Here is a 12,003-nt window from a genome sequence, read left to right as displayed (position 1 = left end):
ACGTTCTCCAGAATACAGCACATATTAAGCCACAAAACAAATCTCAAGATATGTGAAAAGATCAAAGTTATACCGTGCATGTTCGCTGACTACAACACTATGAAAGTTGAAATCAACCACAAGAAAAAGCCTGGAAGGACCACAAAGAGAGGGAGGTTGAATAACACGCTACTAACCAATGAATGTGTCCACCAAGAAATCAGAGATTACACGAAGAAAAATAAAAATGACAACGTAAGAGTCCAAAGTCTTTGGGATGCAGCCAAGTGGTTCTAAGAGGGAGGTTTATAGCAATCCAGGCCTACTTGTAAAAGCAAAAATTCTCAAAAACAATAACCTAACCTCATACTGAAAGGAGCTGAGAAATGAAGAGCGAAACCCAAAACTAGCAGAAAGAAGGAAGAAATAAAGACCAGAGCAGAGGGGCGCCTGGGTGGCTCAGTCGGTTAAGCGTCCGACTTCGGCTCAGGTCACGATCTCGCGGTCTGTGAGTTCGAGCCCCGCGTCGGGCTCTGGGCTGATGGCTCAGAGCCTGGAGCCTGCTTCCGATTCTGTGTCTCCCTGTCTCAAAAATAAATCAACGTTAAAAAAAAAAAAAGATCAGAGCAGAAATAAATGACATAGAAATGAAAAAAACATAGGTATCTGGCTGGCTGAGTCATTAGAACAAGCCACTCTATCGTTCTCTGAAAAGATCAAGAAAATTGATAAACCTCTAGCAGACTCATCAAAAAAAAAAAAAAAAAGACTCACTAAAAATCACAAATGAAAGACAAGAAATGACAACCAACACCACAGAAATACAAATGATGGTAAAAGAATATTACAGAAAATTATATGCCAACAGATTCAGACAGCTTCGCAGGTGAATTTTAGTAAAGATTTAAAGAGGAGTTCATACCGATTCTTCTCAAACCTTCCTAAGAAATAGAAGAGGACGGAAAATTTCCAAATTAATTTAATGAGGGCAGCATTACCCTGATGCCAAAACCAGATGAAGACACCACAAAAAATGAACTACGGGCCAATATCTCTGATGGACGTAGATGTAAAAATCCTCAGAAAAATACTAACAGAAGGAATTAGCAATACATGAAAAATCTACGCCATGAATAAGTGGGATTTAGTCCAGGCACGCAAGGGTGGTTCTCTATTCGGAAATCAATCAGTATGCTATATCACATCGATAAGAGAATGGACAAAAACCTTCAACAAAGTAGGTTTAGAGGAAACATGCCTTAACGTAATAAAGGTCTTTATGAAAAACCCACAGCTAACATGATACCCATCGGGAGAAACGGAGTGCTTTTTCTTGCTAAGGTCAGGAACAAACAAGTATGTCCACTCTCACTCATATAAGATATCCAGCAATTAACTTCACCAAAGAGGTAAAAGACCTATAAAACACATTCCGTGCTCGCGTATTACAACAATATTGTTAAAATGTTACACTACCCAATGCAATTAATATAATCCCTATCAAAATATCAACAGCATTTTTGACATAACTAGAATAAATCCTAAAATTTGTATGAAATCACAAAGGACCCCGAAAAGCCAAAGCAATCCTAATAAACACAAAACCATAGGTGTTACAATTCCAGACTTCAAATTATATTACAAAGCTGTAGTCATCAACACAGTATGGTACTTGCGATAAAATAGACATGTAGATTAATGGCAGAATAGATAGCCCAGAAATAAACCCGTGATTATATGGTCAATTAAGCTTCAACAAAGGAGGCAAGAATATGCAATGAAAAGAAAAAAGTCTCTTCAAATGGTGCTGGGAAATCGGGACAACAACATGTAAAAGAATAACACTGGACCACTTTTTTTTTAAATCTTTTTTTTTTAATTCATTTTTTGAGAGAGCATGAGCGGGGGAGTGGCTGAGAGAGAGAGAGAGAGAGAGAGAGAGAGAGAAAGAGATGGAGTTCCAAGCAGGCTCCAGGCTCTGAGCTGTCAGAACCCACAAACTGCAAAAGCACGACCTGAGCTGAAGTTGGACGCTTAACTGACTGAACCACCCAGGCGCCCCGAAACTGGGCCACTTTCTTCTACCCTACACAAAAATAAACTCAAAATGGATTAAGGGGTGGTAGGTGTCTCAGTTGGTTAAACGTCTGACTCTTGATTTTGGCTCAGATCGTGATCTCACAGCCATGAGATTGAGCCCTGCATCAGGCTCTGAGCTGGGCACAGAGCCTGCTGAAGATTATTTCTTTTCTTTCTTTTCTCCCTCCCTCCCTCTCTCTCAAAAAAAAAAAAAAATGGATCATGGACCTAAATGTGAGACCCGAAACCATAAAAATTCTAGGAGAGCGCTCACAGTAATTTCTCTGACATCTGCCATAGCAACATTTTTCTAGATCATTCTTCTGAGGCAAAGCAAAGCAAAAGTAAACTATTGGGACTACATCAAAATAAAAAGCTGCAATGCAAAGGAAACAACCAAGAAAACCAAAGTAATTGAAGATGACTCAAAAGACAAAGTAATGAATAAAAGATATTTACAAATAACACCTCTGATAAAAGGTTCGTATCCAAAATATAGAAACAATGAATACACTCCAATGCACACGAATGCGTAGCCCAATTCAAAAATGAGAAGAAAGGCACACACGTTTTTCCAAAGAGGACATCCAGATGGCCAACAGGCACATGAAAAGATGCCCAGCATCACTCATCATTCGGGAAACAGAAGTCAAAACCACAGTGAGAGGTCCCCTCACATCTGTCAGAATGGCTAAAATCAAAACCTCAAGAAACAACGAGCGTTGAGGAGGATGTGGAGAAAAAGGAATCCTTGTGCACTGTTGGTGGGAAAGCAAACCGGAACGGCCACTGGAAGACAATATGGAAGTTCCTCAGAAAGAGAACGACTGTTCTGATCCAGGATCGGATTCCTGATCCAGGAATTTCAATACTGGCTATTAACCAAAAGAATACAAAAACACTAATTTAAAAGATATACATGCACACACGTATGTTTATTGCAGCAGTATGTACAAGAGTCAACATATGGAAGCAGCCCAAGTATCCGCCAATAGACGAATGGATAAAGTAGTGTGACGTACACATACGACAGGATATTATGCAGCCATAAAAAAAAAGAACGAAATCTTACCGTTTGCAATGACTTGGATGGATCTATAATGCTAAGCCAAATAAGGCAGTTAGAGAAAGACATACCATATGATTTCACTTCGTATGTAGAACTCAACAAAAGGAAAAAACGAGCAAAGGGGAAAAAAAGGCAAGCAAGCAACAGACTCATAACTGTAGAGAACAGAGGGCTACTAGAGGGTCGGTCAGTGGGGCAATGGGCGAAATAGGTGAAGAGGAATAAGTATACACTTTAAAAAAAATTTTTTTAACGTTTATTTATTTTTGAGAGAGAGAGCAAATAGGGAAGAGGCAGAGAGAGAGGGAGACACAGAATCCGAAGCAGGTTCCAGGCTCTGAGCTGCCAGCACACAGCCCGACCCGGGGACTCGAACCCACGAACCATGAGATCATGACCTGAGCCGAAGCCGGACACTTCACCGACTGAGCCGCTCAGGCGCCCCAGGATTAAGTATATACTTAACGTGATGAGCTCTGAATAATATACGGAATTGTTAAATCGCTATATTGTACACCTGAAACTAATATTTTATTTCCAGTATAGTTAACCTACAGTATTATATATTATATTAGTTTGAGGGGTAAATAAAGATATTAATTAAAACAAAAACAAAGTGTTTCCATTAAGAAAAATAAATGATAATGTCCCATGCCATTTCATCCACAAGAGTTGTTAAATAATGATGATGATCTGGGCACCTGGCTGGCTCAGCAGCTGAAACATGTAACTATTGATCTTGAGGTTGTGAGGTCGACCCCATGTTGGGGGTAGAGATTAATTAAAAAAAAAATAGTAACGATGATGATAACCATAAAATTATGTAAATCCTGAATTATGAAAAAATACATCATGTTGATCAATTTTTCAACCAAATTCTTTGTATCGTATAATTGTCAAAAATGTATTCACATTGTATACCAAGATACAAGAAAGCATACAGAGATAATAAACCTCAAACTATTCCGGCTCCTGAGAAAGTTTGAAATTAATGACTTATCGTTGTTGCTTGGAAAATGCTTTATTTTTGAGCTCAGATTTAATTTAAAGCTTGGCATGTAACTTAACACTTGTTTACACGAGCTAAATTATTTGATCGCATTTATATAGCGCGATACTTCTTCGCGTAAGTATGTTTTACACAATAGTTTTCAATTCATGTTGAAAATAAATCACTTGATCGCTTTAATCACAATTAAATAATGAGTGTACTCACGATTTATTCAGCATTTCAGGTTGCATCAAGTCCCATGCAGGGAATAATCTGATAACTGCTTAATGGGCATTTCTACCTGTTAGTAACACGACACCAAGAATTTGTTATTCCATTCAGTTGGATCACATACTTCCATGTGTGTGATTTGATCTATAGAAAATGATTTGGGGGGAGTATATACACGATACATATCCAACCTCATGCGAGGCTTTCCATAAGTAACGCTACATTTTAAAAGCCTGGCATCTGAATATCTGTGGTGATTTGCCTTTCGACTTCGTGGAACAAGAAAAGAACATTGATCTCGGGAGGGTTATACCAATAATAAAGGTCTTAAGTTCCAGAATGTCGTCTTCTCCCTTTGTACAGGCTGTGCAGTCTCCTGAGAGTGTTCGCTGTGAGAATAATGTCGATCACAGCTTTCGTACCTTTGGAAGAAACTAATGAGAAAAGAAAGCACATGGGAAGGTGAGACTTCATGTTTGTTTTGAAATAACTGGTCTTAACTTTTCTTCTTGTGGCAGACGTTTAAATCGGTTTATCATAAATCCATCTGAACGCTTAATTTTTGCAGCTTGCAAGTTTTGTTGATAAAACGCGTATGGGAAGAGGACAGTAGAGTTCATCTAATTTTCAGTGATAAAATGATCCATCCTAGTCTTTGGCGGGACCCCCCCCTTGCAACACGAGCTCAGCGTCGCCAGGGGGCGCCTGGGTGGTTCAGTCAGTGAACCGTCTGACTCTTGGTTTCAGCTCAGGTCATGATCTCCCGGTCTCGGGGGATCGAGCCCCGCATCGGGCTCTGTGCTGACAGGATGGAGGCTGCTGGGGATTCTCTCTCTCCCTCTCTCTCTGTCCCTCCCCTGCTCACACTCTCTCTCCCCCTCTCAAGATGTGTTGCTACAGCGATGGCTGATGGCCAGCCTCCTAGGAACCAGAGGGAGGTCAAGGCCCAGGCTTCCCTGCCTCCTGCAAAGCCCTGATGTTTTCTCCATGACACTTGCTTAGCTCACAGATATCGCCATTAATGTTATCTGCCAGGAGGCTTGCGGTCCATCATCCTCCCTGAGCTTAAACGAATCGTCTTCATAATCAGTGATTCTTTTTTCTGAGGGATCAAATGTCCTGTTGAAGTTCTGTAGTCGTTTTTGTATTGTACCCATTTTATTTTTCACCCTCAGTAGTGGGTTGGTTCTTTCGTACCTTTTCTGTCTCATCGTCGAATTTGCTTTGCTCATGTGTTTTTGTCGATATCTTTATCCTTGTCCTCTGGTAGTTCAAGGAGTGGCTTTAAAAGCATTAGTTTGTATTTGTCAGGCAATTCGTGGATGTCTCTTTCTTCGGGTTAGAACTGGACGTTTCTTGTGTTCCCCTGGAGGCATGACGTTGCCTTGATTTTTATTTATTTATTTTTTTTTTATTTTCCTTGTAGCCTTGAATTGGTGTCTCCGTACAATCCTCTTTTACTGCCTCAGACTTTCACTGGCCGATGAGCAGAAGGGTGCCGCCCGAGTTGGGTGCCTGGCGGCATGGGGTCCACGTGGGGATGCCAGTTTAGCGGGGGGAGGGGGCCCATCAGTATCAGCACTGGCCGAGACTCGGAGGCTCATCGGCGCTTAAAGGTTGTGAGTTTCTCTGGTGGTGACTTCAACTGCTGGGCTCCTTCATGGTGAAGGCAGTTCTCCTTTGCCCCACCGCGGGAAGCCACAGCCAACGGGATTCCTTTTGCCACCAAGCGGTACTGGCCCCGGGGAGACCGGGTAACACGGCGAAGATGCTTCCTACGCTTTTCTGTGCTGCCCTTCTTGGGTTTTGTGATCCAAGCTGTTGGTGCAGCTACTCGGTTGTACTTTGGGCCTCTCCCAGCCCTGTTTTCATTCAGGGGCAGTTGTGAAATAGTTGTTTCTGTCCCGGGTGACGTATGGGACCCCCTAGTCTATATCATCTTGCCTGTGTCCCTTATTAATCTTACGTTGTTAACGTTCTCTAAGGCTAAGTCTGGTTTCTCCAATAGAACATTAAATCTTACGAAGACAGGTATCCTTATCACCAAGTACACAATTTAAGGGTTTCATTTGCACGTAACAACTCCGAGGGAGATAAAGTTTCCTAATTGAAAGAACAAAATTTGCCCGCTGAAAAGCAGCATAGGATCGGAACCGATGTGAAAGTCCCGAAACTTGGGGCAAAATTCAAAGTCAGAATGAGGCCAAGCAAGGTGAGCGATACGTACCCCTTCTCAGGATTAGTCAGCTACGTTACCGTTTCCGGATCAGAAATGTTTGTTTTTCCTTTATATAGCTCAGTAAGTCGTTTACCATAACTCGGAAAATTCTCCCACACTAATTCACATCTTTATAAGTCAGTACAAACATTTTGGAGGACAACCTGGCCGTCTGTACAGATTTACAACTCCCATATCGTTTGACTCAATGGAATTTGTCATACAAAATCTCACCGGCAGGTAAAGATAGAACTCTCAGCAGCATTGCTTTCGTAGGGAAACGTTGGCAACACTATAAACGCTCATCAGTATTAGACTGGTTAACTTGACCATGGTTCAATTATACAATAGAAGACCATACAGCGATTAAAGTGGATTATAACGTTCTATCTATGCTGCCACGAAAAGTTTTCGGAGATATGTTAAGTAAATGTTAATGCAGCAACGCATGTCATAATACCAACTGGGTATGCACACGACATCTATAAGACCCACTGGGTTAGACAGGTGGATGTACATAGTTGCTTGTACATCCACAGATCTGTCCTGAAAACATAACCATATGCTAGAGTGAGAACTTCTAGAAAAAGAGCAGCCTGAGAAATGGGACCACACTTACTTTTTCACTTTGTTGTCTGTGTGATACATTAAGATACAATGGGCCTGAATTTACTTTGACATAAACCCGAGGGCTACCTGGGTGGCTCAGTTGGTTGGGCATCCAACTCTTGATTTCAGCTCAGGTCACCATCCCAGGGTCGTGGGATCAGGCTCCGCGTCAGGCTCCGTGCTGAGCATGGAGCCTACTTCAGTTTCTTTTCTCTGTCTCTCTCCCTCTGCCCCACTCATACTCTCTCAAAATAAAAAAAATAAAAATGAAATAAAATAAACCTGGACCTCCACGTTATATTTCTATCATGGCAACATCAATTAATAGAAGGTCAATGATCCAAGATTTCAGTTGGGTTGATACGTATGAGAAGAATCAGGTAAACCCTGGTTTTATTTTTTTTTTTTTCAGTTTATTTATTTTGAGAGGGGGGAGGGGCAGAGACAGAGGGAGAGACAGAATCTCAAGCAGGCTCCGCACTGTCAGCACAGAGCCCCATGTGGGGCTCGAACTCATGAACCATGAGAGAGTCAGATGCTCAAGTGACTGAGCCCCAGCCCTGGGTTTATTCTTAACTTTGTCTGTGGAGCTGGAGTCAGCCACAAATTCAGGTTAGTTAAATACATATATAACAGGCCGCAGAATGTTCTTGACATTCCCAAAGGCCACTAATGAGAGCTCTACTTAAAGACTGAAATAGAGATGTACAAAATACAGCATATCATGAGGCCATTAAATCTTCCCATGTTCATAATAAAATAGCAATTATTTGCCACAGAGCCGTGTGGAAAGATGAACAAAATCATGGGGCGCCTGGGGGGCTCAGTCGCTTGGGCATCCGACTTCGGCTCAGATCACGGTCTCGCGGTTCGTGAGTTCAAGCCCCACGTCGGGCTCTGTGCCCACGGCTCCGAGCCTGGAGCCTGCTTCGGATTCTGGGTCTCCCTCTCTCTCTGCCCCTCCCCTGCTCCTGCTCTGTCTCTCAATAATAAATAAACGTTAAAAAATTTTTTAAAAATATTTAAAAAAAAAGATGAGCAAAATCATAAATAACTTCTTAAACTCAGAAGTATATGTCAATGTTCAGACTCTCCCAGCCTCTAACTTTACTATTGTCAGTGTTCAAAAACGAAAGGAAGTATATAAATGTTTCTGGCACATTTTAACAATTTTTTCAATGCATATAAGCAGGTGAAAAATAGTCTTCTAGGAGATCTTCAGGTGTTATGGAGGCTACACAGCTGACATCCAAAGACACTTCTGGGTGCGATTTCTCTTGTTCTAATCTACAGTCTCCTAGTATTGTTAAAACTGGACTCCGATCTTAATACTGATTTCATGATCTTTTAATTAAATCTACTTCACAGGCAGGACTCCGTTCCTCAGACATATGTTGATTGCTGCACATGCGATACATAATTTTTTCCTTTTTTTTTTTAAATTAAAAATAATTTTTTTTTAATGTTTATTTACTCCTGAGAGAGAGACAGAGTGTGAGCGGGGAGGAGCAGAGAGAAAGGGAGACACGGAATCCGAAGCGGGCTCCAGGCTCCGAGCCGACGGCACAGAGCCCGACGCGGGGCCCGAACTCACGAACCGCGAGATCGTGACCCGAGCCGAAGTCAGACGCTTAACCGACTGGGCCACCCGGGCTCTCCGACGTAATTTTGTTCTCGATTTAATACAGTCTGTCTTTTTCCTGAACATTTCTGGTGGAAAACCAACACAAAGGAAGGAAAATATGGCTATCCAGGGGAAGTAATACTAAACTATCGGGAGGAAAATGAATTTAAAGGAGGCATAGTGATGAAAGTTATACTTAAGCATGGAGAGGGAAATGCTATTAGGAAGGGATGTCTCTTCAGTAACATTTTCAAAAGCGACGCTTCACGAAAAATTTGGAGTTGACAAAGGAGTGATAGGTATCTTTTTGCTTCACTCCCTTTCAGTTATGACAGTCTCCACGATGGCCCCAAAGGTCCCTGCCTTCTGAGCTGAGTGTCCTCGTGTAATCATTTCCCCTTGAGCCTGGCGTGGGACCAGCGACTCCCTCCTGACAAATAAAATACAGTTCGAGCGGTAAGCTCAGTAGAAAGTCCCTTCTCCAGGTTGACGAAACCCCTCTTGATCTGTCTTAGAGCCACTGCTCCGGGGAAACCAGTTACCATATTATAAGGAGCTCGGTGGAGAGGTCCAAGTGGCAAGGAAGTGAGATCTCTGGCGAGTGTCGTAAGAGGAACTTAGGCCCACCGAACACCATGTAAGTGATGTCAGATGCCAGATGTCAAGGGAGTGAGCTTGAAAGCAAAGCCTGCCTCTCCTGAGCTATGTTAGAGACCCTCAAGCAGAGGTACCCAGGTAAGCCAGGACCAGATTATTGACCCATAGAAACTATGAGATAAAAAAAAATGTTTGTTTTCAACCACTAAGTTTCGCGGGGGGCACCCGGCTGGCTCAGTTGGTAGAGCATGTGCCCCTTCAGCTCGGGGTCTTGAGCTCAAGCCCCGTGTTCGCCGTAGAGCTTACATTAAAAAAATAAACCACTAAATTTTGGGGTAACTTGCTGTGCAGCGATAAATAAGTAATATATCAGTAAACTTTTTCCCCGGGGGGCCTGTGTGGCTCAGTCAGTTAAGCATCCAACTTCGGCTCAGGTCATGATCCCGCCGTTCATGAGTTCAAGCCCTGCATCGGGCTCCGTGCTGACAGCTCAGAGCCTGGAGTCTGCTTAGAATTCTGTGTCTCCCTCTCTTTCTGTTCCTCCTCCGATCGTACTATGTCTCTCTCTCTCTCTCTCTCTCTCTCAAAAATAAAGTTTAAAAAAAAAATTTCTTTTTAAATAAACTTTTTCCTGAAAAAGTGTTTCGCTTGAAGTTTTTGGTTTTTTTCTTTTTTTAAGATTTTATTTCTAAGTAATCTCTATACCCGATGTGGGGCTCAAACCCACAACCCCGAGATCTGGAGTCCCATGTTCTAGCGACTAAGCCAGGTGCCCCTCGTTTGACGTTTTAGAGATCATTTCTTTTAACATGTATGGTAAGAGTGCGTTACCTTTTAAATAATACCTCTGAGTATTTTTCGTTGTAAGAGTGCGTTACCTGTTAAATAACACCTCTGAGTATTTTTCATTGTCTGAAAGTAAAAGGTAATTTAATACAGTGTAATCACCCCAATTGTTGCGTTGTATTCACTTTTCTTATAACAAGAATTCCTAAGATAGGACCTACTATAGGGTACATGCTGTAACCTGAAATACGGTAGCTAAGTAATTTTCTTTTTAATTCCCACTTCACATACGAAGAAACTGAGGCATCGCGGGTGACAGAGATTAAACAACCTGCCCAGCGTAACACAGCAAGAGCGAGACGATTCAAACTCAGGCACTCAGAATCCAGACCCCACCTTCTCAGCCTCAACAGGCTGCTACCTCTCCTATGAAAGCACGATCAATTCAGGGACGGCATTCTTTGTATATAGCGTTACGTTCTCTGTTTGATGACAAAGCAGAGAAATTAGATGACAGTTGTAAATGTAAACCTTAACTTGTGATAGACCAGAGATGCCCTGTGAGATAGTATAATTTGAGTAGGTAAGAAGGAGGGGCGCCTGGGTGGCTCAGTTCCGTTAAGTGTCCGACTTCGGCTCAGGTCAGGATCTCACGGTTCGTGGGTTCGAGCCCCGCATGGGGCTCTGTGCTGACATCTCCGAGCCCGGAGCCTGCTTCGGACTCTGTGTCTCCCTCTCTCTCTCTGCCCCTCCCCTGCTTGTACTCTGTCTCTTTCCCTCAAAAATAAACCACCATTAAAAAAAAAAGAAAAGAATGAGGACTCTCAAGTCGGAGCGCCTGATTCTGAATGGCGATTTCAGCTCAGCCCATGGTTTTTGCGCAACTCAGGTTAAGTTTATTATCCTCAGATGTATTTCATCTAGGATAAGCCGGTGACTGTAGCAGTCCCCACCTCATAAAGCTGTCACAAGCATGGAGTGAATTCATGGAAAGGTTTGGCATAGGACCTAGACACAACAAGCACTTAATCAATGTAAACTCTTACAATGATGGTAATTATTACCTGAGAAAGGGAACACAATTTAACAGCATTTTAGGCGCTATAGTCCCGGAGGAAAACAGCCAACCGAATAAGTGGGGACAGTAATGTATGGGTACTCTGCCATGCCAAATACTCCCTTAGACGCCCTGCACACATACTTGGCTTTAACCTTCCCCGCACGCTAAGTACAAAGCATTCCTATTTCACAAATGAGGAAGCTTTAATTGAGGAACTTGCCTGAGGCTTACAAGCTGCTGGGTCACAGAGGGAACACAGCTAGGGGGTACCTGTGGGTAGTCAAACAAATCAAGGTGCATTCGCCCCGTTGCTCTGTCACCAAGAGAGACTTCTGCGCCGAAATGACCATACGTTGGGAAGGCGGAGCCCGCACTTGCGTTCAACGTAGGTGTTCTTTTGATTCCATTTGGACACATTACCTACCGCGTGTCACGTGCAAACTTCTGTGCAAGATGCACAGGGTTGCCAGGCAGGCTCGTCCGGTTTGTGTCCCGTACCTGCCGCCCGGTCAAGGGCACAAAGCAGGAGGTGCGATCCGCTCCATGAGCCATCCCCTCGCCCAGCCTTGAGCCTGAGCTCATAAATTTGCCACAGAAGGGGTCCTTTTTCTACGAAAAAGTGAAATATGAGCTCACGGAGGCCTTAGGCACATGTAGTAACTGAACTGCGACGCGGAAATTGATCTAACTTTGCTTACTCACCCCGAGAGGTGAATTTCTGGCACTCTTAACTGGAGCTGTTCACTTAGTACCGATGAGG

Source organism: Panthera tigris, chromosome X, assembly GCF_018350195.1.
Source record: "Panthera tigris isolate Pti1 chromosome X, P.tigris_Pti1_mat1.1, whole genome shotgun sequence".
Taxonomy (NCBI): Eukaryota; Metazoa; Chordata; class Mammalia; order Carnivora; family Felidae; genus Panthera; species Panthera tigris.
This window is presented reverse-complemented; position numbering follows the sequence as displayed.